We start from the raw sequence: 27,874 nt of genomic DNA, 5'->3' as shown, positions 1-27,874 counted from the left end.
TATTTATATGTATTGATGAGATCCCCTCTGAGTCTTCTCTTCCCTGGACTAGCCAAGCCCAGCTCCCACAGTCTCCTCTTGGGAGGGGCACTCCAGACCCCTCACCATCATTGTGTCCCTCTGCTGCCACAGTAGCTCCTTATCTTTCTTGGACTTCATCCATGTTCTGAAGGGAATGAAATGGGCATGGAAGGGTGGAGAGTCTTGCCTGAGGTCACTGAGGCTTGTGAATGGAAGGCAACCCCTGCTGCCTTAAGCTGTTGTGCCCATGTGTTGTCCTTTCTTCTGTGAGGGTTTCCTGATTAGAAAAAAAACCCATTATTTGTTTATCTCCCCTTCAAATATTAAAATGCTACGTTTTCAACAGAAATAGGTGATTAACAGATAAACCACCAGTAGAGTCTGGTCATATTAGTAAGCAGATTGATAAGGTTTAGTATAAAAACTAGCACAATACACTACTTCATTTTTACACTGATGTGCAACCACTGGATCGATTCAGATTGACTGAATTGACCTATTCTCACTTGTCCTATCAGTGAGTTGACTTGGTACTGCTTCTTCCTAGTTCTGTTGCTATATCAAATTGATCTGTATGTTTTAATTAGTTTTAATTGGATTTATTGTAAATGGCCTTGTAAGGGAGAGGAAATGGAACCTCTCACAGAAGCCACAGGATTGGGATAATGCCAAAGTGAAGGCCTAAAGAGAGAGATTCATAAGAAAATTCTGCTGAAAATTGGTCAGATTTGCTAAAATTTGGAGAACTAGTCAGTGCCTGGAATAGTGCAGTTGTGAAGCTGGAAGTGACTCCTATTGCACCTAGGTTAGAATGAAGTGTTGGATATGAATAAAGACATGAAATAGAAAAGGACTAACTCTTGAATGTCAGATTCAAAACTGAGGGGTAACAAAATTTGAAGGGTTTATGGTGGAGGCTGTTCAGTTATCCTGACCATGAGGTTCCTGTTAGCTGTACAGAGGAGTTCTTTTTGGTATTACTGGTATTTAGGAAACTCACACTGACAGTAGTGGATGAACTCTAACCAGAACTGCATTTCTCCCTGTCATGCACTGAGGGAAATCACATTTTAAGAAGTCAGGGATTAGCAAGCTGAACTCATTGTGTAATGTGCAGCGGAATTGCAAAGCCGAACCTGTTTCTTTTCTGGTTTTCAGTGATTTGTCCTGTTGGGCAGCTGCCTTCTGAGTGCCTCTGGAGAGATGCCAGCCAGCTGAATTAAGCAGTAGCAGGGACAGCATCTACCCAGGCTGAAGTTCTGAGCCCAGGCACGTGGCGTTTGCACAAGTGTTCACTGGTGAGTTGTACACGAGCACAGCTTCTCTCTTTCCTCTCTGTCTCTTTAGCAACTGGCATCTGTTGCAGACTCTGAGTTTCTGGATGCACAGACTGGCCTGCCTCGCTTGTTTTTCCCAGTGTGACTGATGGGCTTGGAGAACATGAGAGTGATCCAGGGTACCAGCTAATCTTAGGAAATCCTTACTATTTGTTTGTGTGTTTATGGATTATTTCCCCCTCTCCCTCCACCGAATGAGTAATGTCCTGGTGAGGCCAAACTTCAATTCTGTAGCATTTGTGTGTTGTACTAGATGATATCACTGTGCTTTTTTAACCAGAGGAGATTTTATACCCTCTTCCTTAGTGCTTCATAGCCTGGAAATCCAAGCTGTGGGGTTCTGATAACAGAAGTAGTGACTGGCTGCTGTCAGCACAAGGGTGATTAAAAATGTGTGTGTGCGTGCTGGTTCACTCCCTTTCCAGCTGAATAGAAAATGAAACTGCCCAAAGCCCTTTATGTAAGTGCATGGATTTGTTTTTTTTTCCTGTTTAAATCTCTGTGGCTGTGTGCAGACAAACTTCATCCCCAGCTTCCTTTTGAAGATGCTGTGTAAAGAAAAGAGTGAGCTTGTTCTGACCTCTGGGGCGTGATCTTGTTTCCAGCTCAGTACTAGACATAACTCTCTACAAAAGGCAATAGCCAACCATTCATTTTTTTAGGGGTAGGTGATTTCCAGTCAGTTTTTCCAATCTGTGATTTTCCTTGATAAATCAATGGCAATCTGCTTCTTCCAGCAGCTGAAATGCTGTGATTCTTCAACAGCAAATGTGTGGAGAGCTGCCTTACACCTTGTAACACCCTGCTTTGTTTACGACTGCCATGCTGGGCTGACTGCTGTTTTCCTGGGAGTGTGGCACCAAGGAATCATTGATGAGATGCAGCCTGGTCTGTAAAACACATGTTTGCTCTTAAAAACGACACATGTGCCCTTAGCTATAGCTAATCATTTAAAACTCTCTGTGGAATTTGGGGGAGATAGCCCCTCTAGACAGGGAAAGAATCCCATTGAAGCATCAGCATGACACAGCTCAGCACCACGTGCTGAATTTTCCTATGAATATCAGAGTAGGGCCTTTGTGCTTTAGGCAGAACTACCTGAAGGTCTCTTCTGGAGCAGCAGGAGGAGCCCCCTGTAAGGATGGGTGCAGGAAGGGTAAAATGCATCCAGGGCACTTGTCTGGCTCTTTCAGGTTCTTGCCATATTGTTAAAAAGGCTGGTTGGAATATTTGGACAAAACCCTGAAGGTCAGTGCTGTCCTGAGCTGTACAAGCTACCTTGATTAGCAACAGAGTTGGAAAATTACCCCGGCCTGAAAAATGATGAGGGCAATTCTGCTTTATGCTGGAGGGGGCAAAGGCAGAGCAAGGAATAAAAGTATGTTATTTCAAGGTCCAGTAGCCTGTTAAGCCAGACTAAAATAAGTAGGCTTTAATTAGTGGAAAGTTTAGGAAAACAAATTTGGTGCTATTGTCACATAACAAGTTGGAACTTACCTGTCCTTAAGTTCCTTTGTTTTTATTGCTGCTGCTCTTCCTGCCTCAGTTCAAGTGTAGCAGCTGCTATCTTGGGAAACACTGAAGGAGATGCAGTTCCTTTCTGCTGCTGGAGAGCTCTGAACCCCAGCACTTAAATAATACAGCAACTTTAGTGCTAGCAGCAGCACCTTTGGAGGAGAGAGGTTTTCAGATTGTTGCAGTTGACTTTCAGGGCGTGTAGAAATAGAGAAAGCAAGGTAGTTATTGAAGTACCAAGCATTTTTTATTTAAAATTGTTGTCACTTGGGTAGGTGCACTTCTTTTTAGCTTGTAAATATTTTAAATTGTTAAAATTTAGAGACCAGAGATTTTTGTAGAAGCCAGAGAATTCCAGCAGAAGCACATCTGTGTCTTGGGCAGGGGGACACAGATTTAGGACAAATGTCTGTGTGTTGTGTCTGAGGTGTCAGCCTGACTCACAGGATGGAATGCCTGCATGGGGAGGAAGGCAAAGCCCTTTGCTCCCTTGTAACACGGGTGGGAAACCATCCCCGTGTGGAGATGTTCCCTGTGGAACTGCACATCAGCAGGAAGGTGCGTTGAAAATTCACTTTATTCACAACTAAAGCCTGAGTCAAGCCAGTGCCTGCTTATCAGGTCAGGTGGTGCTAGTGCTGTGCCACAAATCACAGTGCTCTGAGTACATCCAGTGCCATGGCTTTGCCTGTGGCTGCACTTAGCAAATGAGTGTGAACTCAAACGCAGGTTTTTACTTTGTTGCTTGGTTGGGTTTTTCCCCACCCCCCTATTTCTGAGAGCACTGTAGAGCACAGAACTTCAAGTGCAGGGTGTCTGGGGAGTGTCCTGCCCTTGGGGTTGAGTGGTGGTTTGCACCTTGCTTGCAATTCTGCTCCAGTGCTGTTTGCTACCTGCAAGTGCAGTGTAGACTTTTGAAACTACAGTTTGAACCTTCATCTGGAAGCTGAATTTTCTTACACTTTTTCTTTTTTTTTTTTTTTTTAAATTTCTAGTTCTTCTTAATTATACTGCCAGAACAGTATTATCATAGAATCATAAAATATTTTACATTGGGGGAATCTTTAAGGGCCATCTAGTACAGCCCCCCTGCAATGGGGAGGGACATTTTCAAGCAGACCAGGTTTCTCTGAGCACCATCCAACCTGGCCATGAATATTTTCAGAGATGGGGCATTCACCCATCTGGGTAACCTCTTTTACCACCTTAATTGTAAAAAACTTCCTTACATCCATTCTAATTCAACCTTCTTTTTCTTTAAGACCATTATCTCTTGTCCTATTGCAGTGGGTCCTGATAAAAGTCTGTCCTCATCGTTCCTGTAGGATCCCTTGAGGTACCAAATCACTGAAGTGATTGGCTATTAGAAATATTAGAATCAGGTAAATGAACCTCCTGCCTCAGGTGATTGGATGCTGAAACACACTGACAGAAATTGTAAACCATCAAAAAGATTAATGCTTAGCTACCAATGATTCTTTTAAAACTCAAGAAAAATGATAGCTTAAGCCATTGGTGTGAATCAAACCACTCTTTTGTTAACATAAATTTTGCTTGGATCTAAAACTACTGAAGGTGGATGGATATTTCTGATGATTTTACTACAGCAAAATTTAATTTCTATTTCTTGACAGGAGTAAATGAGAGATAATGAGTTTTTATTATCTGCACCAATCACCTGTGGCTTTGATTTAAAAAATAAAATTCCTTGGAACAATTGGATTTTTTTTTTTTTTTTTAAATCCTGTAATTCAAAACAAATGGTTACCCTATCTTTTAAATCCTGAGACCCGGCTGCTCAGGTGGGGGCTGTGCTTTAGGACAGGTAGAGAGATGTGGGCGTTTTCAGGGCTGTCATACCTGTGGCGAGGGCTGCTGGCTCTGCAGGAGGAAGCTCAGTGTCAGGAAGGAGAGCCCCGCTGCTCGCTGAGTGTTGACAGCTTGTCATTACAGACTCTGCTTTTCCCTCCTGGCTGCTAGCTGAAAAGGTTTAGGAATGACCATAATCTCTTTCCTCCAGTGACTCGGGCAGTATCAGGGTTTGTTCTTTCCAGATTTAGGGGAAAAGAAAAAACCACTCCGCTTTTCGTTTGTGCTGAGTTTCCAATTATTTTATTGTCCCGCTTGGATTTTCGTAGCATATCCAAAATCGTTAATCTCCCGTGGAGTGAGAGAGGATGTGAAGAAAAGGAGTGGAGAAGGGAGAGGAAGGACAGAATGGTAGCTAAACAGACTGGGGTTTTCTTGGGTCTAGGTGGGGTGTTTATTTTACAGCAGCTGTTCCTGGCAGCGAGGGGAACACGTGGAGAGGGTGGGGTGACAGTGGCGTGTCATGGAATACGGCACTTGCTCACCGTGTGGCACGAAGGAATTGTGATCACTCTCCTTTTATCCAGGGTTGTAGAAGAATTTTATTGTTTGATGCATCAGTGTGGCCATTCTCTGCTCTGGGTGTGCACGCTGGGGTGCTCACAGCGGAGCTGTGAGATCCAGTGCCACAAAAACAAACCCAAGCAGTGAAGTCCCCTGTAGGGTGCAAGCCGAGAGCACCTTTGCCCTCTGTCATCAGAGGGACAGGGCTGGGTGAAGCCAGTCAGTCTGACTTGGCTCCCACCTTTGTTTGGAGGTTGCTGTGGTGATGAATAACCTTTGCAGAGGGCGTGTGAGCCTGTGTGTGCTCAAACAAAGCCCACGGCTTCTCACCCCACTACCCTGGCAGTGGATTGGGCTCCCAAAATAAGTTAAACCTGCTGCCTCAGAGCTGGCTATTGCCACGGTGGAGATCTAATCACCACTTTGCCAGGTTGCTTTCCCAGCAGGCAGCAGGAGCCTGGGTGATGGCAAGCAGTGGCTTTGTTCCCTGGCTGGCAGGGGAGCTGATGTGCCTCATTTGTGCAAGCTTATGACACCTGAGCTTTGTCTCCCTATCTGCCCTTGAGGAAGGAGAGTAGATAGAGCAAGAGACTGGCAAAGGTGCTCTGTAGAAGGAAAGAGGGAAATATTATTATTATCCTAAAGTCCTTTTTTTTTTTTTTTTCCCCTACCGTTGCAAAGATTACATTTTCTATATTGAGGAAACTTTTATTTCCTTTTACTCCCCATTTGTCAATAAGTGTTACAGCAAATTGTTGTTAAATTCTCTGCAGCTCAAAATAGAAATGTGTTTTTCATGCTAAGACACATAAATCTGACCTAACAACCGCACAGTGATACAAAAGTGTGTGAAATCTGGGATTCTACATAAGCATTGCATGCTTTCCTCATGAATTCACACAAGTACAAGTATACTTGGATGATACAGGTGCTACAAGCATCACTTCTAGATAAGAATTGCCTTCAAAAAGGTCTTTGAAACTTGTTTGCCCCCCGTCCTAGAAAACCCTAGCAGGAACTGGCAAGAATGAATTGCCACCTGAGGGAACTCATGGAGAATTTTCCTCCCTGCATATCGCCCTTCTTCCCAACATCTGTGAAGCTGCCCTGTGCACAGCTCATAGGAAGTGCTCTGTGAAGAACTGAGTCACTCAGAGATGATCCAGTGGCCATGACAAACACAGTGATGTTTAAAATGTCTATTTTTGCTGCATAATTCCTGAAATTTACATTAAAAAAAAAAGAAAAAAAGAATGTGAATTATTCAGCTCTGTGTCAGCTCTCCATCTCCTCACAGACCTTCAAAATGGGTGGTTTCATTTGTCAGGCTGTGCCTTGTTCTTGGCGCTGAAGGACCAAAGAGGAAGAGGAGAAGTTTTTAAAAGCAGTGAGGCCTGTCACAGTGTTTAATTTGATGGTGGCAAAGGCAGGCCCATGTCCCTCCATTGCATCACTGATGGATCTTCTTTCTGAGTTACAGCATTGGGGAAATAACCTCTTCTCCTTTCAGCAGCTGTTTGAGGCTTGTCATCTTGAAGCTGTCAGCTCCTTTTGGTGACTTACTTAGTTAAAATCACCTTCAGTAAGGAGTATTTAATTACACCTTCTAATACCTTATTCAGGCTGCCCTCCTGGATTCTGGGGAATCTGGAGAATGCTGCTAAGAGAGCGGAGCCAGCATTTACAGGAACGAATTAATGGCAGTCCCATAGCTGTGATTTTTACATCTGACACATTCTCCAAGGCTAGCACAGTACCTCCCATACTCCTTCAAATTCATTTGTTCCATTTCAGCTCAGCCCTTTGAAATATTTTGTGATGAATGAGTGCGCTGTACAAGCTGGTGATCAGGAGCAGCTGTTCATACTCGTACATTAAATTGAATCCATCTGTCAGTGGGCTCTTGAAAGTGTGAGTTTCACATTGTCAGGAGACCTGATTGCACCAGAGCGGTATCTGGGTGCTGTTTGCCAAAAAGAAAAGGACAAATCTAAATGAAGAGTGCTTGGATGGGCTCTGGGATACCCCTGTGGCCTCGAGCTGTGACTTAGGCTGCTGAGATGAGAGCAAGGTGGTTACGAGCAGCACTTCTGCACTGGCATGCAGAGAGTTGTTCAGATGTAGACTGAAATTAGGAGCTGACTTCAGTGAGCTTTGTAGAACTCATGTGTGGTGGTTGCTGCTTGGTCTTTAATCCTGACCCTTTGACCTCATCGCCAGTTCTTTAAATCTTTTGGTTGTAGAGTTTTTCTTCAGAGGATGAGCTGAAGAGGAGAAGAGGTGTTTTATTCAAATCAGCAAAAGGAGACCACACTGCTTTGTTGTTTGTTTGTTTTTCCCCCCCAGTATGCATGCATCATTTTTTATATTCATTTACAAGTAGAGATGAGCAAAATCTATCTCCTGAAGCTGTTTTGCAAACTGCATTTAAGGCAAAATTTCAGCCCAACAAATGGTTGTTTCCTGATTGCAATAATTGTTCTCAAAATTTTAAGTGGCTGTTTCAGTCTGCAATATTGTCTGTAAATGACACACTGGATATGGAAGCCAGCTGATTCATGGCCTGAAATATGTTGATCTTATCCAGGGGAAACTTCTCTTGGTCTCCTTCTTCCAGTTTGCTCCTCACCAAGACTTTTGTGGTGTGTTCGTGCTGGTTTGTGTGTGCTGCTCTAGGGAAAGGCATTCCTTGTTACCAGAAGCTTATTCACCCACAAATATAATCTTCATTGCATCATTTCACTTTAAGACAGGCAGCTTCTCTTGGAGGAGCAGAGCTTCCTTTGCCACTGTAAAACTTTTATTGAACTTGCAGGAGGGCCATGTTTTATTTCTAGGCTCTGCAATGGTCCCTTTGCTGGGGACCACATCTCCTGTCATCTGCAGCAGGGGGGAAGCCCACCCATGTTTCCCTGCAATAAGTGTCTCCACCTCACTTTTTTGCAAGCCCTGCAGCTCAGCAGTGCAGCTGCACTGCTGCTGCATTCCTGGTGCAGGGCCCAGCCAGCACTTTTCAATTAACACTAAATTCAGTGCTGGCAGAAGCACAGAGAGGGGAAAAAAAAAAAAAAAAAAGTAATGCACCAAAACAGAACACCCACGCTGGCTTTGTGGGCTTGCATTTTGTGTCTGTTATCCTATGGTAAAAGGAGAACTCAGCTTTTCTTTAACACAGAGAAGGCAAGACTGAAGCCTGTTATTTCTGTGTACCTGGTAAATATCAATGTTTTTTTTTAGTGAAAACTCATTAACGTGTTCCACACGGAGAGGTGAGAATTGCACTTAGAGTGAAGAGATTGATTGATTGATGTTGGCTTGTATTAAGAAAATATGGCTAACAGAAGGAGTCAATACATCTTTTTAAACTTTTTTCCCCGTGGAGTACATTGTTTTTCTTGCATGTGTTTAATGAAGGAACTTAGCAGGAAAATGCTATTGCTTAACAGTATCTTGTTATCTTGCTTTAAAATACTTAAGAGTGTTAAAATACAGTTATTAAGGTCTGGCAGTCATTTGAACACCCACTTGGGACTGTGGATTACAACCATTCTCTACCATCATTTACCATCTGTAAAGCAGCTGCAGATGCAGAGGAAGCATTCAGTCCTTCCCAGGCAGCAAGGGCTGTGCACCAGTGAAGTGTGTGGAGCCACGGTGCTCTGCAAAGCCATGGACAAGCCTGTCCTGCTGTCTGGGAACGCTCAGACCTCTGCAAACTGCTCGGTTCCCGTCCCTCTCTGGGCAGCTTGTTCCAGGCTGAGCCACCCTGCCAGCTCAGGGAGTTTCTCCTCGTGCTCAGGTGCAATGCCCCGTGCTCCTGTTCGGGATGGGCAGGCAGGGCACGCCAAGCCCGCTGATACGTCAGGAAATTGGGAATTCAATTCCTGGTACCTTCTCTAGCCTGTACTGATCATAAGGGATGAAGTGACGTGGTTTTAAACCCAAGTTCTTCTCCTTTGGCTTTTACAACCTGTTTTGAAATATGAGGAGTTTTGGCACCATTGTGTGTGCTGTAAGCAGAAAAGCTGATTATTTTGGACAAAAGAGGAGGCTGCTCTGCTAATTTCTTGGTAGACTTAATTGCTGACAGTCTGATTCATCCTAGACAGTACTGACATGTCCCTATGAATTTGTGTTGGGTAGGGTGGTGTGCTCCCCAAAGAGTTTCAGGAAAGCAGGATCTTTGGCACCTGCCTGTTTGGAGGAAGGTGCAGCTGGTTGCAGCTAATAATTCCTATAATAGAGGTGAAGTGCAGGAAAATACACTGTGTAGCCAAGAAGGAAATGCACATTCCTTCTGTGAAAAGGAAAAGTTCAGGATACTGGCAAGGCATTCATACACATGTACAGTTTTATAACACTGAGCTGCAAGCACCAGTTCAAGGCTTCAAAGAGGAATGGCATTTTAACATTATTATTATTATTATTATTATTATTATTATTATTATGCCCTACTTTAAAAGAGCAAGTTGTTTTAAAAAGGAGGGTATTACTTTGGTTTTCATGCTGATTCCCCTTCAGCATTAGGAACAGACTTTATCTGTCTAAAATTCTCAGCAAAGATCACATCTGCTTTATGTTGTGGTTGATCATGGAGCTCTGGCTGTTACCAAACACAAAATAAGAAGGCAAATGGATCAAACATGAGTCATTACGGTTATGTGTTGCAGAGGTGGAGTAATTTTTCCTTGTTTCCCATAATTTTTCTCATGCAAATAAAACTGTGGCTTCTCCTTCTTATGTAAATGAATTATTCTTATAGGTCTTGCAAATCTTTTCTGGATACTTAAGGAGAAAAAGGTAGGATATTCCTTCTAGAGGTTCATGTTTCTCATGCTTCTTACTCTTGTTTGGAGGAGTGAATTCCCACCAGAACTCTTTCTATGTCTTTATAATCATTACTTATCTTAAAAAAAAAAAAAAAAAACAAAAAAACAAAAAACAAAAAAACCCCAAAAAAAAACAAAACAACAAAAAAACCTTCAAAAATCTTTCCACCATGTGACCATTTAGAAAAGCAGTGTCTCACTTTAAATATTTAGAGTTAAGCATGCTTTTAAAATTCATTATCAACCTGAGAAGTACAATTAGCCAAGAAGCTGTAAGCCACAAGCTGCTTTCCCCTGCTCTCTTTCCCCAGTCATTTCCAGCTTTCTGTACTTCCTGGTGCTCCTTGTGCACCCGTGAGTGGGAATTGCTTTCTCTGCCCTCTTTTCACTGGGCTTATGTCCATTCCTGACAGTTAAACAAACCCTTGCTATTGAAACAGCAAAACCTTCCAGGTTTTATATAAAACTATTTATATAAATTGCTATTTATATTGCCATTTATAATTTACCTTAGGTGATTGTAAGTGGGAGGAGTTCCTGAAACCTACTGCTGTTCTGACATTCCAGCTTTGGTTTGAGCAGCTGTGGGCTCTGGGCTTTTCCTCAAAACTACCCAGGTGAGCTCAGCTCCCAGGTGTTTTTAACCTTTGGTCTCCTGCCTTGGTTCCCAACACCTGGGTGACCTGGCAGAGCAAAGCTCTGGGGAGGTCGTGTCCTGTCTGACACCCAGAATACGCCCAGCCTGTCACTGCCGCTCTGACTTGCCCCATGCTCAGGTGTCAGGTGCTACATTTCCTGTTGAAATAATAGAGCATGACATTGTGTCCTGTAGATTATGTCTCCTGTATTTTTTTTTTTAATTTTTATATGGCATTATTATGTCTTTATTTATGACATACAAATTTGGTAGGGATTGAATAGGTGTGGTTGAAACGTCAAGGGGTTCTTGCAACTGGGGCATGGCAGTGATTTTATGAGCTTGGTTTTCATTGTAAACAGTGTTTCAAAATGTATTCCGTGAGGTTTGGGTTGGTAAGCGTAACACTGCAAGTAGCATTTGTGTCGCTAGAAAGTCTCACTGTTTCTGCACTACTTTGTAAATTTAGAATTTTTTTTTTTCCTTTCAAGTTACATGCTTTAAAAATTACAATAAGTAGACAAGTATACCTTTGAAAAGTCCTTATCTCCTGTGGTATGACAGCACAATAAAATTGATCTTGGTCCTGGGGGCTTTGAAAAGACTGCAGTAAAGGTGCAGATGTTTACCTTGCAAATGGACCTTCTCTGCTTTGAAGGATCTGGTGCTTTAGTGCTTTGTTGAGAGGGCTTTCATGACGCCTTCAGTTCCAGCACTCCGAGCAGCCCTGCTCTGGTGCTGCTCTCCGCCCCTGTGAAATGCTAAAAATGCTAACAGGGTGGATATAGGTGCCACACAGAAACAGGGTAACCATGGACTTCACAGAGGGCAGAAATCTCGTTTAACGCCCTTGGAAAACTCCACCAGGAGCGTCAGGCAGTACTTTGCTCACAGAGGAGATGACATCTCTTTGCTGATATGCAAAGTCATTTGTCATGTAGGGAAGAGGTAAAGCAGCACCTCCAGCGTCTTAAAGCTTTTTTTTTTTTTTTTTTCTTCTGAGGTGGAGGTGCGAAAGAATGTGTTACAAACTGCCGAAGAATGTGTTGTTTGCTCTTTAAGGATTTTATTTATTTCAATTGTCATTAGTCAGAGTAGATACTGGAGCCTAGTGCAGGGTGGACCTTCTGAATCTGATAGCTCTGGGATAATAAAACTGTGATTAACACAACTGTCCTGGGTTTCATTTGAAGTCATTTTACTGATACTGAATTACAAAGTTTACACACTTCTGTTTCAATTTGTTAATAAAGTAGAGTCCAGGTTGATTTTATATGTGAGAACACAATCTTTATCCCAAGGATTTCCTTCCTAAGTGTTAGGATTTTGTGCCAGAAGTTATGAAGGGTTCTAATTCTAACTACCTTCAGCATTTGGTTAAGGCTTAGGGGCAGCGTAGACTTGCAAGCAGATGCTGCAGTAGAACAACTAAATTTTGTATTGAAGTAAAAAAAAAAAAAAAAGCTTGGCTTAAATGCAACCTAGACTTTTTTGTTTGTTTGTTTGTTTGTTTTTCTTTTTTGGCTGTTGGATATATAATTTGTAATCAAACTGAAATTGTTTTCAAATGCTATAGAATCACTTGTTTTGAGTGCTGTTCTAAAATAAAATGATGTTTCCATGCTAATTTTGCTCTGAACTGTCCTAACCATTGAGAGAAGGTATGATGAGGGCACACAAGCTTGTTCCTAGTTTTAAGGCTTGGGAAAAAGAGTTATTGATATGTAAGTAAAAATCCATGGTGAATCTGGTTAATTCACCAGAATTAACCGAGGAGGAGAATAAGACGCGTCTCTCTTGGGGGATTATTTTGTTTACAGAAGATAATCTGGTTTGGGGTGAGGTGTGCAGGCGGGTCTGGGACATCTCCCGGGTGGCTGCTTTAACAGTCCTGTGCTTCTGTCGAGCTGTGCCCACGGCATGTGGGGCTCTGTGGCTGCAGGAGCAGCCTCTGTTCCCGCTCAGTGGAACAGTCTCAGTGTTCCAGTTTCAGTGGAACTTCCACAGGAACGTGCAGGGCCTTTGCTGTGAGGGCGTTTCTTCAGTCCGGCAGACAATTCCGTGTTTTCCTGCTGCTTTCTGCTGCAGCCTTTCAGTGGGGTTTGTCAGGTCCTGAGGAGTGATGTGGAGCCGTGGCCCGGGAGGGATTGGGAAGGAGGGATTGGGAGGGCACCGTGCCCTTGGAAAGGAGCACCCCCTGACTCTGGGTGAGCGTGGGGCCGCTCTGATCTGCTCCGGCTGCAGTGGCTCCCTGAGCACAGCTGTCCTTTCCAGCCTCTCCACAGCGGATTCCTGCACTCCCAGCAGGATGCACGTCCTCCACGGGGAGCTGGGAGGGGGGAATCCTCTTGCATGAAAAGAAAAGATGCAAACTGGGTCCATCAGCTTAAAACTGGAGCAAACTGGTTCTAACTAGCCCAAAACTGTTAGAACACAGCCCAAACAGTTCAAACTGGCTCTGGCCAGTTCTGACTGGCTCAAACTGGTTCAATCCAGGTCAGAACAGTTCTGACTGATTCCAACCTGTTCCAACCACTTCAGTCCAGAACAGTTCTGACCACTTCCAGCTGGTCCAGACCTGTTCAAACCGGTTCCAGCTGTTTGTGACTGGTTCAACCTACCTGTGACCAGTTCAAACTGGTTCTGACTGCTTCTGGGTGGTTTGCCCCATTTCAGCTGGTTCAGACCACTTCAAAATGGATTAGACTGGTTCCAACCAGTTCAGACTGGTTCCACCCAGTTCAGGCGGGTTTTAAGTGGTTCAAACTGGCTCCAGCTGGTTGCAACCAGCTCATGCGGGTTCAAACCGCATCCGATGAGTTTGAACTGCTTTGTTCCATTATTCTGTATGTTCATTCCATACCTGGAGTGAATTGTGGCTGCCTAAGCCACCGCAGTCAGGACGAGAGGAACAGCCCCAGCTCTCCCCTCAGAACATTTGTAGCTGCCGCGTTGCTCAGTCATGGCTGTGCTGTAATTATTCCAAAATTAACATATTTCCATTCCATTTACTAACCAAGGTCTAACAAAACAAAGATCAGAAAATTATAAAGTATTGCAGAAGATCCTATTCTAAATTTTTACATCTTTGATGTGGATACTTCTCATAAATAGAGCAAATGCTTCTAATTATATTTTCTCAAGCAGTTCTGAAGAAGTCTGTCTTCTATTGGATCCTAAATTCCTAAAATTGCCTACTCAAATTTTATTCAGGATCTCTGACTGTTATTAGAACCTATATTTTGCATATGTAGATATTACATGATCTTTTCAAAACACATTAATTCTCATTTAGAAACTGTATGTTTCTACCTTAATCTTTACCTTTTTTTGCCTCCTCCATCTGGAATTGGTTGGATTCAAGTGCTTATCCACACTTTACTGAGGAATATGAATGGCCTGAGTGCAAGGTAACTTAGGACACCTTGCTCATCCTGTATCTTGATGTATTCCAATAACACAAACTCTCTCCAGAATGTATGGACCACTGAACTCTGATCTTGTGCATGGCAGAGACAAGGTTGTGGCTGGTTCACCTATCTGTAACCATGCTATCTTTGGCTCAGTCATTTTCATAAGAAGCTGAAAGTTTTGGTTTTGGTTTGATTTTTAAAGTTCTTTTACTGAACTGAACTTTGAGGATTGTCTCATGCAGCATATTCTTTACTGTTTGCAGTGGAGGAAACATGGGGGTTAATTTAACAAAGCTACCCACCATTGCTTCTTTCCTCACACAACTAAATTGCCTGGGAGGAGAGCAAAAAAAAAGGGTGTCACAGGATGGGAGAAAATCATGGTGGAGTTTCAAGGAAGAAGAGGTTGGGTTCAGTAACTGTTTGGGCAGTCTGGGGATTATGGCTTTGAGTCCCTTTGTCAGGGCAGTGACCCAGGGTGGAACACGGATGGACACACCTTGTTGTCACCTGTCAGCTTTGGTCCTGCTGGCAATAAAGAGAGCTGCAAGGGCCAGGCTGTTTGAGCAGAAGAGGGAAAGGAGGGCTGCAGGGAGGTGAGACAGAGGGATGCTCCTCACTCCCCTGTTCCGTGTAGAGAAGGTGGCAAAGAGGGAATTCCATCTGGAATCAGCCCACTGGAAATTAGCAGAGACACACTGAGCTGCAGTATTACTCCACTGCTTTGGCATTAGCACTTTTAATTGCCTTTTTTTTTTTTTTTTAAATACTTTTTTTCCCCCAGGCACAAGGTCCTGCCCTTTGACCTCTCAGTTCTTTTGATAGAAGCATCCTTTGGATGTCAGTGTCCTGTTCCTTGTGTTTGACCTTCAGAATTAGTCATGTAATTGTGGAGTGGGCTGACCCACGGAGCCTGTGCTTGACCAAACTGCTAAGAAACAACTGTGAATACTAAATATGGGGCTCTTGACATCCCAGTGCTTGCAGAAGCAACTGCAGGTGTTTTCCCCTCCCGTGTCCAGGCAGCCCCAGGAAGGAGCAGTGTGATTCAGCATAAGTGGCTTTTTGCTCAAACTCCTTATACCCAAAATCTGGTTCAAACTACACTTGAAATGCCTCCTCACATTTATTTCACTGTCTACTTTTCATGATCTGTGTTGTTTTTTAATATTGATGTGATATTTCAAAAAATATAACTGTAGAATAATTTCTTCAGGAGACCTCGCACTGGCATTTGGACAATATTATTAAAGTTTGAATTCTGAAGTTTGATAAAAGAGGTGAAGTTGATAGCTGTAGTAAATGTTTTAAAATGACAAATTTTGCTTCTTTAAGGTTACAATAAGTTGTAGTAGGATTTAACTTGAAGTTTTCCTTACCAATTTGTAAATTGGCCTGAATGTCCCCCCAGGTTTTGGAGAGAAAACTGTTCTTAGTCACCTTGCCCTGATATAATTACTTTTGATTTTTTTTTTGCACAGTTAAGTATGTTTAATATCGATACTTTAATACTTTATTTTACATCATTTGTGCTAAATAGAGTGTTAATATTTTCTCATCAGCAAAACTGTGAAATTGCAAACAACCCTACTCGATGTGCGTGAGAGGATTTTTAGAATTTTTCTGTGTATTTTTAAAACGCCCTGAATTTGGGCTGTGCACGCTGAGCCACATTAAAGGATTCCCTGGTGCAGCTTCCCTGGGTCTGAGTGCCTTTTAAGATGATTTCACTTACAGTGGTGCACAGGCTCCAGCAGCCTGGAGAGCAGTGATGACTACTTCAGATGCAGCACTGATGGCTGCCCTACTTTTGGATTTATTTTATTCCTCAATTGCCTTCTCCACAGCACCCAGCCTCCCTCTCCTCCTGCCTTGAAAAAGACACTGTCAACTCCTCTGTATTAAATATATATATATATATATATATATATATATATATATATATATAGTATATATTTCTTTAGTGTGAAGGAATAATACTACTTAGAGTTCATCAGACTTTTTACAGCAGTGTTTGTAATTATTTTGCTTTAGAAAGAGAACTTTCATTCATTTTCATTTGTGTGTTTATTTATTGTGTGCTGCTAAAGCTCTTGCTGAGCTTCCAAAGACAAGTTCTGACCATGAGCTAAGTGGATGCTTTCAAGTAGCTGAATAATAATTGAGGACCTCAACATGTGGGAAAACTGACTCTTTTTTCTTTTTCTTTTCTTTTTTTTTTTCTTTTTTTTTTTCCCTTCTTTCTGAAGGTTAATTTTTTTCCTTCTTTTTACCACGCTTTGTATGCTGGGCTTTACACTGATATTTGGCACATCCAGTCTGAATTCCTTTCAATACATAATTAAAGAGAGCAAAACAGAAAAGGCTAGATTTTAAAATTTCATCTCTTTGAGTTTTATTTTTCTTTTTCAGTTCCAAGGGATGCAAAGCCATGAAATGAGTCTCTGCCTCTTCCCCAGGAGCCAGCACTCCCAGCTGGGGCCAGGCTGGACTCTTTCCTTCAGTGTTCATGAACCTCCTCTGTTGTCCTTCAGTTTTTGAGTTTTACTCGTAATTTAAGGAGAGTGATGGGAGTGGAAACCACGGGAATGAAAGTGCAGCAATACAGCCATGAAAAGAGCACTGAGGAAGTCTGACTTGTAGCAGCCTCTGTAGGAGTAGAATTGGATAGACAGTCTATGAGTAAATTTTAAACCTCTTTTTACATTTTTTCTTTTTTTTGTATTTAACAGTGTGGTGGTTTTCCAGTCACCCCTTCTCTTCTCAGGAAAAGTCAGGTATGCAAATTTAAATTGCAAAGAAAGAGGCGTGCAGAAACAAAACTGAAAGCATCCTTTCTCCTCCCATCCCTTTTTCCCTCCTTGGTTTTTTTTTTTCTTTTCCCTTCGCTTGTAAAAAGAAACAGGAGGTCTGTCTTTGCTTCAGAAGGAGAGATCTTTCTGCACTGTATCAAAGTGCAGGGGGCTGTTAATCACTTACACGTTTTCAGCTGGAAACAGAAAATCAGCCAGGCTATTCAGTTCTGTGATCAGCCAAGGAGATAACTCTGAGAACTGCAAGGAACCATTTTGTTCCTGTTTTTATCAGAATCAGGAGAGAAGGAAAAGAACTGTAAGTTGGTGACAGTTTGCATGCACAGATGTGAATACTTTAGTAACCATCGTGTCACATAAATCCTAGACGACTGTCCAAACATCAGGGTTAGCCTAGAAAAAATATTGCTATTTATTTTGCTACCTGAGTTGTCAGAGTCTACTAAAATCTCTGTTTACAGCTGAGCTTAAATGTGGTTTCATTCTGTTTGTAGTAAAAAATGCTTGACAAATCCAAGCTATCACACTGCTTATGAATTAGAACACACAGTTTTTTAAACTTTTTAAACAGAAATACAAAATGAGAACATTGCAGCATATCAGTGGGTGTGATAAATGGAGAAGCTGCTTACCCAGAGCCAAAGCTCCTTGAGAATCTGTTTGCAATGGTGGGGGGTGAGGGGGCAATCACTTCTCCAAAACAGCACCCAGATTTACTAAAGGATTGTGTAGAGTAGCAAAGGGCAAAGCTTCTGAAGTGTTTGTTAAAACCCAGAACTTGGTGATTTCAGAAAGCAAAAATCAGAAGAGGATTGGAAATGAAGGTGACAGAATGACTTTTAAAGTCCAGAGAGGTGGCATTGAAGGGATAATTACTGCATGTGTATGTCCTTAATGTTTTTAACAAGCTGGATCAGCTGTGTGCTAGGTTTAGCCAACAGTTTGATTTCTTGAGCTGTGTTTTCTGTGTAAGCTCTTTGTAACAAAGGGTTTGGCACCAGTGCCCTCTGGCAAGCACCTGTCCAGTCAGAATCCATCTGCTCCTGCACTGGGTGGTGTTTGTTTGCAGAGTTGGAGGCAGGTCCCTTTCCAAGGGGATTCTCTGTTGCCAAAGCAATGTGTGCAGCCACAGGCTAACAGCTAAAAGCTTCACCAGCACACAGGACTGGACCGAAAAACCTCGCTGTGGGGCTGTGTGGATGGACAGGCTGATGTGAGAGGTTTCTGATGTATTTCTCCATTAGATCCTGTGTGTGTGATCCAAATGAAGGCCATGCGCAGACACAAGAGCTAATCGTGGTTGTTGAGTGGGTGAAAGAAATGCCAGCACTTATCAGGTTTCTCTCCTCAAGCCCAAACAAGGAAACAGTTCATAAATTTGAGGGAACATCTGCTGATAAACTCTGAAAGTTTGCTGCTGTCTTCCCCCTGGGTCATAAGGACTGGCACAAAAGTATAAATCCTAATGATTCCTTGTGAAACAAGAACACAGTGTGCTGCTCTTGGACTATCAGGGACACAAAGGGACATTTTCCTGAGACCAGCCTGATGCTTGCCTGCTGACTGAGAGCACATGCTAGCAAAGTCTTGTGTGAGAGGAAGTAAAGCGTGGAGAGAAATAGTCTGTCTCCTGTGGTGAAAGATGTGCTGCACTTCCTGATTGAGGAGGTGTAAAAGAAGCCAGATGTGAAATGTTTCAGAAGGGTAGGATGTGGCACACAGACTAACACAGCTGCAGTTGGTGTGAGGCCTCAGAGGAGCAGGGATAACCCCAAGCCTGCCTTGGGAGGGGAGGGATAGCTAGAAATGGTTTTCTCACCTTTGAAATCGTAGAATAAAGATACATTTTGCTTGCATGGCAGCTTCTCACCAAAAAGCGCATTTATTTTTAAACCAAGCACCACCATATGAAATGCATGAAGATAAGTTGCTATAACTGTTTCTGGTGTGCAAATGTTTGGAGCACATGTAAGCAAATACTCCACAAAAAGCCAGAATCTCTCCCGTGCATCCCAGGCCTGTGATGGGATCAAGATGCTTCGCAAGCCTTCCCTGCGTGCCTCCCCTGGGGCACAGCCCCACCTTGCACATCTTTGAGCAGCCCAAACAGCTCAGGGTGTTCCTGGGGTAAAGAGGAACGTAGCAGCAGTGATAAATAAGTGCAGGAAGGTGAGCCAGTGGGAGAGGCCCTCCCTCTGCTCCCCAGAGCTACCTTGGCTTGCAGGTGAGCACTGGCAGGGCTCAGTCCTGGCCCCGAGACAGTTCTGCTGATGTTCACCTGATAACGACTCAGCCTTTCATGCCAGGTTAACCTGAGCAGTATTTAATTCTTGCAGAAGCTTGGCATAACTAAAAGGCTTGGCAGCTTGAGTTATAAACCGCCAGGAATCTGAGAGAAGTTGATCTAGTTTATTTTATTGCGTGCCAAAAACTCTATTTAAAGTGTCTGACCTCAAGATGCAACAAAAAAGAGAAAGTTCCTCTGATCTTCTTTGGCACCATTTTCAGAGTCTTTCAATGTAAAGAAAATATTTTGTTGATGTCTGCCATCCTCTTAAATCCGAAATATGCAAGGAACGAAAAGCTCTGATTATCAGTAACACCATGAAACTTTTAGTGGATTTGTTTCTGTTCCCTGACCTAAGTTCTTGACTTGTTCTTTCGTGTCATGAAATGAAATGTCTCTGACGTATCAACAGCACGTACAGAGTTACTGGCACAAATGGAGTGGGTTTAGTGAGAATAGACATTGCCTACTAATTCAGTCTCTGTTCGTTAAGACGAGCAGCTCATTAAAGCCTTCACTACTTCTTTGAGGCAGAACTTCTTAGCTAGAAGAGAAAAACACTGCTTGGCTTTTAAGAAGAATTTTCAGGCTTGCTATAAAGATTTTTGTGTGGGCTTTGTGGGGAAAAAAAAAAGCCAATGTGACGTGAAATAGCATCTTACATGATGCTCACTGAGATGCTAAGAAAGATGCAAGCACTTCCAGGTGGAAATACGATGTATGCTGTACCTGATTTAAGAGAAGTAGTTCATTTTCAGGAGCTTCAAGTCAGATAATGGTAAAAAAATTGTGGTGATGTATTTTTCTGTGAGTCCTGGGCAGCTCTGAGAGCAGGTCTTATCCCATCTGTTTCTTCTTTCAGAAGCATCCTTATCTCTATGACTTTGAAGTTCTAAAGAGCAGACTCTATTACTGATTATTTTAAGTATTGTGAAAATATACTCCAAAATATTTTAGACCCTCACTTTCAAGCATATCTTTCCTAATAGTTTCTGTAAGGTTTGCAAGTTTGAATGCTGAGAATTTGCTTTTTTATTATCACTTACCAACCACTCCTGTAAATTAAAATTTAGTCATGTTATGGTAGTATGATAAATTCAAATAGTTTTTTCTGGCCTATGTTCTTCCTTGAAATGATGAGCTGGTGTTCATGTACAAATTTTGTTTATTTTATGTACTATACCCACAGCCTACACATGTGACCTTGAACGTTGGCAGTGAAAATTGCTCGATTAATCTTTTACACCAACTCGCTGAGTCTCTTTTTTGTTTGATTTCATTCTACAAAGAGAAACTGCAGCTCTTGGATCTGGAAAGTGCTTGTTTAAAAGTAGTTTTATGAGGCAGGAATTTCTGCTTGGCTCTTCATGGAGCATTTCCCAATCTCTCAGTCCCATCTCCCTTCCTGAGCGTTTTCGCATCATAAAGTCCGTGCAGAGCAAAGCATGCTCTGATATTGTCTCTGTATCCCATTACCTGTTCCTGAGTGAGGCAGCAAGAAGTGTCCAGATACGTAACTGAAAATGAATGAGGAACTTGGCTGTTTATGGAAGACACTAGCACTCAGTTTGCTGCACAACAGCAGCGCTGATATCCTGTCTCAAACAAGCATGAAAGCAGTAGAGCCTTGTTTATCTCACCAGTCAGCAGCAACCACTCCTGACTGCACACCAGCAGCAGATTTGCTGAGTGCAAAGGTACCATTTTTATGTTGCTGTTTATCAGACCAGAACTACTGACTTTACTTTCAAAGCATTTACTTTATTTATTTTGGGGATTGGTGCTCTTCCAGGAGAAAAGTAGAAACCTATTTGAGGAGAATCAGCATCCGGGAAAAGTGCTTCAAGCCTGCTTTTAGAAGTTACTTCCTTTATTTCCTCCATTACTTCAATATTTATCAGACAGCTTCAAAGAAACTTTCTGTTTAAGTCACCTTTATGCCACCCTAGAGCTGTTGATAAAGTACCTGTGCTAAAATATCCATCAGCCTGCTTAGAAGTGAAGCAAGCTGGAGCATAGCACAAGACCAGCAGAGAGTTTTCAGACACTTCATTTATTCCTGGTTTTGCTATTTTTTGTGCGTGTTAATTTTCTTGGCTTTATTTTTGTCACTTAGCCAGTGGCCAGAGGTACAAGAAGGCTGTTCTGGTACTGTTGGCAAGCACATGAGAAGATGCAACTCAGCTGTAAACAGGCAGCGAGTTATGGTGGAAGGAGGAAATAGAGGGAATTAATTACACTAGAGTAATATTTTCTCTGGATGCTGTAAGAGGTCTGGGATTTGAGGTTGATTGTTGGAAAGAATAATTGCTACCACTTTCTAAATACGTGTTTTAACACGAGGATACCTGTGGGGGCAGAGGGAGGTAGGGAAACAAGTTCAAGAGTAATGAGGGGAGCTGAGGTGGGCATGGATTGATGCAGAGGTTTTCCTGGGAGGCTGCTAGAGCCACTCTGAGTACTGGGATTGCAGTGTCTGAGGCAACTGTTCCTTTATTTAATGTACATTCTATGCCTTCTGGCCCAGCTTCTCATTTTGAGATGCCCCAAGTCTAGATGGCACATGTGGCACACAGTAAACTTCTGCTTAAAATTCATTTGAGATTGTTTCTCTTAATGGTAAAGCAGTCAATGCAAAGGTAAGGATGCTTGTCTGCCAAAAAAGAAAAGAATGCTGAGACCTGACTGTGCAGAAGTTTGTAAGTCACCTCCTACAAGGTAAGGAGAAGGTGTCTGAACTCACTTCCATACTATTGACAGTTGTTGCTTCTTGGAGGACAGGAGACAAAAAGAGACTGGAAAGAACAAAAATACAAATAAAGCAGATCCTAAGAGTGATCTGCAAAAGCTTGAAGTGGTTTATGTCAGTGTTTAATATACAGGACAAAGTGAGGAGGTGTGTGAAGTTAGAAGGAATCTCCCCATCCCATTCCTTCCCCCTTCCCTTTTATGGGTTGGTTGGTTTGTTTTTTTGTTCCACTAATTTGATGGTTTTGAGGTTGTTCATGCTGTTGCTTCCTTAACTTGCAGGAAGGGATTGTTGGGGGGCCAGGGAGTCTCAAATAGTTGTTCTTGGAACTATTGCAACTTCTTTTAAGTTGCAAGACTTAAATGTTTTTAATTAAGTTGGCTTTGTCTTCAAAATGTGAATTTAGTACTTAAAATCAAACAGTGTTTTTAAAGACTCTTTTCTCATCTACTCTGACCTGCTCCCACCACCAAGGTCACTCAGCTGTACTGCAGAGAGGAAGCGTGGAAGGAAAAATGTTTTCAGTTTGCCAGGAACCACTACAACCTCAAGGGATTTTGAGCAGTGGGTCATTTTAAGAACTGTGATTTGTTAAAGTACCTGGAATTTGTTCAGAACATTCTTGTTGGTGCTGTTGCTGGTAGAGAAGCAGTTACTCAATTTTCCAGCATGGTCAAAGTGTGAACAGCAAAATTTGTTCCTCTCTTTTGGGCACACCTTGTAACACAGACCGCTTTCAGCACTATCCAGAGTGACCATTTTCAAGCTTGTTAACTTAAGAGGGCTTGTTTCTGCACATGGGCACCATGACAAACTATGGTGCAGGATGGTCAAACCATTAAATACAGCCTGTTGCACTTGGCACAGCTCCTTATTGTAGCCTGGATGTGTGTGTCAAATCCAGAGACAAAATCAGACTCGCTGGGGCACACGGAGGTGCTCCAGCTCCTATTCAGATCTGTATGCATGTGTGTATGAATTATGCTAATGCCAAGCAATTCTGTCAGTTCACAGCCTGACAGATTGTCCGTGCTGGATAGGAAATGTTGATTCCCTGCTCTAGAGGACGGAGCTTGTTGTAACTCAATCTCATCTGCTCCCGCGGCCCCACGGTGAGGCCGCGGTGAAGGGGAATGTATCAACAGCTGCACAAGGCTGTCCCCGTACAGATGTGTCTTCCTGCAGAGAGATCTCTGGGTCACCAGGTGTCCTGGTTTCGGCTGGGATGGAGCTCATTCTCCTCCCAGCAGCCAGTACAGAGCTGTTTTGGACTTGGGTTGAGGATAATGTTGATAACGCGCTGATGTTTTGGCTGTTGCTAAGCAGTGCTAGCCCTGAGTCAAGGACTCTGCAGTGTCTCATGCTCTGCCAGCGAGGAGAGGCACCAGCAGCTGGGAGGGAGCGTGGCCAGGGCAGCAGACCCGAGCTGGCCAAAGGGATATTCCATAGCATAGGACGTCATGGCCAGTATATAAACTGGGGGGAGCTGGCTGGGAGGTGCCCATGGCTGCTCGGGGACAGGCTCAGCATCCGTCAGCAGTGGGTGAGCACCTGCATTGTGCAACTCTTGTCTTCCTTGAGCTTTATTTCTTTGTCTCTTAACTTTTCATTGCAAAGCTATCATCATTATTATTTATTATTGCTACTACTGCTATTATACTTTGTTTCAGTTATTAAGCTGTTCTTATCTCCATCTGTGTGTTTTACCTTTTTTCTGGTTGTCCTCCCCATCCACCGGGAGCAGGGATGGAGGGAGAGAGCAGCTCTGTGGTACCTGGTTGTGATCTGGAACTAAGCCACAACACCAGGGACCATGCAAGCCATGCTAAATGGGTTTCAGGACCCTCTCCATGGGTTAGCCAGTTGAGCTGTTCTTCTTTACTCCAGAGAAATGCTTTGCTTCCTTCCACCCATGCAGCTGTCCTTGCTCCTCTGGCTTCTGGCAGCTTTCTGTCCTGGACATGCTGCCCCTCCTTAGCCTGCTTCTCTCAACACCATGTTTCTTAGCATGCTGCTGAGCTGCATTTGAGTCACAGGTTGGCAGCCGTGCTCCTGCCAAGACCTTCACTTGTGTTCTCGATCTTGTTCAGATGTAACAGGACAAGAGCATGGGACCAAAATGGGAGAATTTACTGTACTTGTGGTCAGGAGCTGTTTGTGCTGGATTTCTGGTGGCTTGAGAAGTAATTGTGATTATTGTACACGATTATAGATTCTATCTCAGTCTAGCTTCCAAGCTGTTTTGATCAGATGACCTCCAGAGTTCACTCCCAACCTAAATTGTTCTGCAATTTGTACTGCTATTTAAACATAGTGCAGATAAGGAGCAGGTGGTGCAGTAAAGAGCTGGTGAGCATAGCTCAGAATTCGGAAACAAAAGGTGATTCATGGGCTAAAAAAATAGAGGCAAGTCCAGTGTGTATCTCTCTTTTGCAACTCCACATATTTCCATAGGCTGCTGTTCAAATATTGGCTGGTCTTGACAATCCACTATCTAATTTGATAGATCACAGAAATAAAGGTCTGGCGTATATATTTTTTATGAATGTTGTTTAAAATTCTTAGTTTTAACTCTCCTTAAAAAAGAGCTAGACATGAAATGTTTACTGCTAAGGCTACACAAGTGGCAGGGGAATCAGCTTATAAAAGAAGGATTAACTTGTAGATTTTTCCACCTCTGATAGGTTATTAACACACTTTTATTCAGTTATACCCTTTTGAAAACAGCTCAGTAACAGCAGGGTGATCCCAGCTGTTCACCGAAATAAAACTTCCTACAACGATTGGTTTTATTAGTGATTCATTTGTATACATTAATTTTGCAGATGACTTGATACATTACTGAATCACTGAACTTTCATTCCTCGTATAACTAAGAATTTGTGTTGCTACTGCAAGCATTCACACAAGTGCAAACACCATTGCTCAGCTGTAATGACATGTGCCCTCCCAAAGTGTTTATTCTACATTTGGTGAGTTGTGTTCCAATGTACTTTAACTCCTAGTGCATAGTGTAGCTTTTTTTTCCTTGAAGTAGAAGAATCATATGCTTTTGGAACAATAATTGGTTTTAAATGGCACCAATACCTGCTTGAAAGTCAGATCAGCACAGGAATTAGTGCTTGTTTTATATCTTGTCATTTCAATCTTAGTTACCTGAAGCTGCCTCTATTTTCAGAAGGCAGGGACTGAAAATTTTGCTCTCTTGGCTTGTATGATTAATAACTGTACTGCAGAGTTACAGCTTCCCAAATCACCTGGGCTTTTTTTTTCCCCCAGGATCCTCTTTGCAAGTTATTCCATTATTCCATTATTGGGAGTTTGTGAGAGTGGCCCCAAGCCGTGCCTCCTACATGCAGTGGGAGTTACCTTTAGGGCTGTGGTGGTTGCTGCAATAAAAGGCAGGTGTGGAGGTACCTGGGATGACATCTAGTCCAAGCTGTGGAATGTAACCATCATCTTTTGGTTCCTGTGGCACAGAGGTCCTTCTGCACTGCTGGGCGCTCTGACCACCTGTGGCCAAGACCTCTCCCAGTTCTGGGGATTTTTTTTTTGTTGGTCCAAAAGCTGCTGCCAGCCCACATGGCTGTGCCTGCTCCAGGTGTATTGCTTCTGAAACCCTTGTGTTTGCTTGGCTCATGGGGTGTGTGCTCTTCCTGTTCTTCCCTGATTCTCCAGCAGATATTTTTACCCCCTGTCATGTTTTTCACTCATAAAGTCTGTCCCATAGGGTTATTTAAGGGTGGGTCTTACCGTATAGCTCTTATTGAGTGCTGGTGATTGCACTACAGAAATAGAAACCAGTGATTTATGTTCATTCCTGGTAATAAATGACCTTGGGACTGGGTCTCTTAGGACCTAAATTGTAAATAATTAAGCTTTACCTCTGTGGAACCCTCACTCAACCAGGGCTGGTTTTAGCAGTACTTTTATAACAGTTGCCTTTTAATTTCTTTCCCAGGCACTGTGGCCAGGTAGCGTGGTCAAAAAGCCCCAAAAATTAAAAGCTATGCACACCCTGTTTTTATGTGCATGAGATGATAAATGCTGTGCAGTCAAAACCACAAAAGCTGGTGTGACTGCAGAGCAGCCATGTGTTAATTCCAGCTTAGCCTAGCGATTCCAAACAGGAGCAGGCTCTCAAACTCATTGATTCTCTGTTGTTTTTTTTTTAAGTTTATCAGGCTTTATGAGCTTTGGGTGTCTGACTTTTGTTCTTGGCCAACCTGATATTGATTTGAGATTTTTTTTTTTTTTTACTTCATATCCAAATAAAAGGGAGTATGAAGGAAACAGGGGAAGATGCAATTTTTCAATATTAGCTGATGAAGTGGATGATTGTAAATTTCTAAAAATATTAAATATCCTTTCTAATTTTTTTTTGTTGTTGTTTGGGCAATTCAAAAAGTGTCAGTTGTCTCTCATGGTTTAGGCTTTTTTTAGCCAGGAAAGGCTAATTTATATTCTGGGCATTCTGAATACTGTTCAGACTGTGCTGTGAACAGCAATGCTCAAATTAAAGTGTGATATTTAGTCCTGCGAGCATATTGTGGTGAAATAAATTATTGAATGAGGCATTTGGAAGTGAGTGTTAAAGATTATGAAAATATCCAGCTGAGTGCACTACTGCACACCCAAATATTACTTTTTCTTCTGAGAATCATCTAGGTGCATGGGAGAACCTTGATTTTCAGGGCGTTAGATTTTCCAAAATCAGTGTTTAAAAGAGACTAATGGAAGCTGGGCAGTTGGCTGCTCTGTGGTTCCTTCAACCCCTCCCCCTAAAAATCTCTGCAACAAAAGGGAAAAAATATTGAAAACTGTAGCTTTTGTTTGGAGAGAGACCGGTGTGCACGTCATGATGCTCTTTTAGAGGTTTCTTTCCCTTCTAATCCATGCTGTGAGTTTATCTCATGGTTGACTTGTACTAATTGTCTGTGCTCAGTAACTTTTTCAGTGTCCAGGAAGTCCCATACTGAACACACTGTTGTGATTTTATCCCTTCCACCCTTCTTCCAAGTAATTCTTAAAAGTCATTTCCATCATCTGACAGGGTTCTGTCCCCTGCAAATCCCACGGACTTCTTTTTCTGCTTTGTAATTTGATTTTAAATGTAGACCTGTTGATCCAAATACTTCTTGTGTTAGCAATCACTATTAAAGTGTCTGTTTTCTATGTGCAACAAGATGGGGATTAAAATTAATCAGGGATTTTAAAAAAAGCTCAAATGAAAAATAGAATGGAAGCAAGGTTTTCTTCCTGTCCTTACTCCTGTGTTTGTGAGAGAGCAACACAGCTGACCAGAAATCTGTGGGATGTGGACAGTAGGCAAAATAGATGGTGGAGATACAGTTCCCTCTGGATAATTCAAAAATACACAAAATAATCATTATGCTGCACACAATTTCCTTTGTTACTCTTGTGGCTTGAAACGTATCCCAGATTCCTCAGGTCTTGTGCAATCTTTTTTTCTTCTTCCATAAATCTGGAGCTGTGGATGCTTCCTCCCTCCTCTGCTGTACTTTACTCCTGGGGAGGAGGGGATGTCCAAATGCCATTTCTGAGTAACAAACCCTCTTGTGTTCAGGCCAGCAGCGTGAGTCAGGACTGGGAGAGTTCTTCCCCTCCTTGCCTCTGCTCAGACAGGTTTGGAAATCTCTGGAAAAGCATTTATGGTCAGTTTGGCATTAGTTTTTATACTGCATGTGGCTAGTCTTCTGCATCTTGTGCATTATCCTCTTGGATAATATCCCCCTGGAGTGCACTAAAACACGAGAAGGAGAGGAACACTAGATAAGAGCTGTTAGGGAAATGCAAATCACATGACATCACAGTTTACATATTGCCATTTCAGGAGCAAGCCAAGAGGGTATCATCTCCATCAGTAGAGAAGTTTCACT

The 27,874-nt window shown here is 42.6% G+C and overlaps 1 protein-coding gene across 5 annotated transcripts in view; it reads left to right on the top strand.

Annotated features, from left to right (window-relative positions):
* EPS8 (epidermal growth factor receptor pathway substrate 8) overlaps nt 1-27,874 on the top strand; it is a 125,322-nt gene that overhangs the window by 30,775 nt on the left and 66,673 nt on the right. For all 5 annotated transcript variants that reach the window (XM_053943500.1, XM_053943497.1, XM_053943501.1 and 2 more), the window contains exon 2: nt 1,180-1,319. The gene's annotated coding sequence lies outside the window, so the exon portion shown is untranslated. The remainder of the gene's footprint in view (nt 1-1,179; nt 1,320-27,874) is intronic.

Source organism: Vidua chalybeata, chromosome 5, assembly GCF_026979565.1.
Source record: "Vidua chalybeata isolate OUT-0048 chromosome 5, bVidCha1 merged haplotype, whole genome shotgun sequence".
Taxonomy (NCBI): domain Eukaryota; kingdom Metazoa; phylum Chordata; class Aves; order Passeriformes; family Viduidae; genus Vidua; species Vidua chalybeata.
The sequence above is the reverse complement of the archived record's forward strand: the minus strand, read 5'-3'. Positions and strand labels throughout refer to the sequence as shown.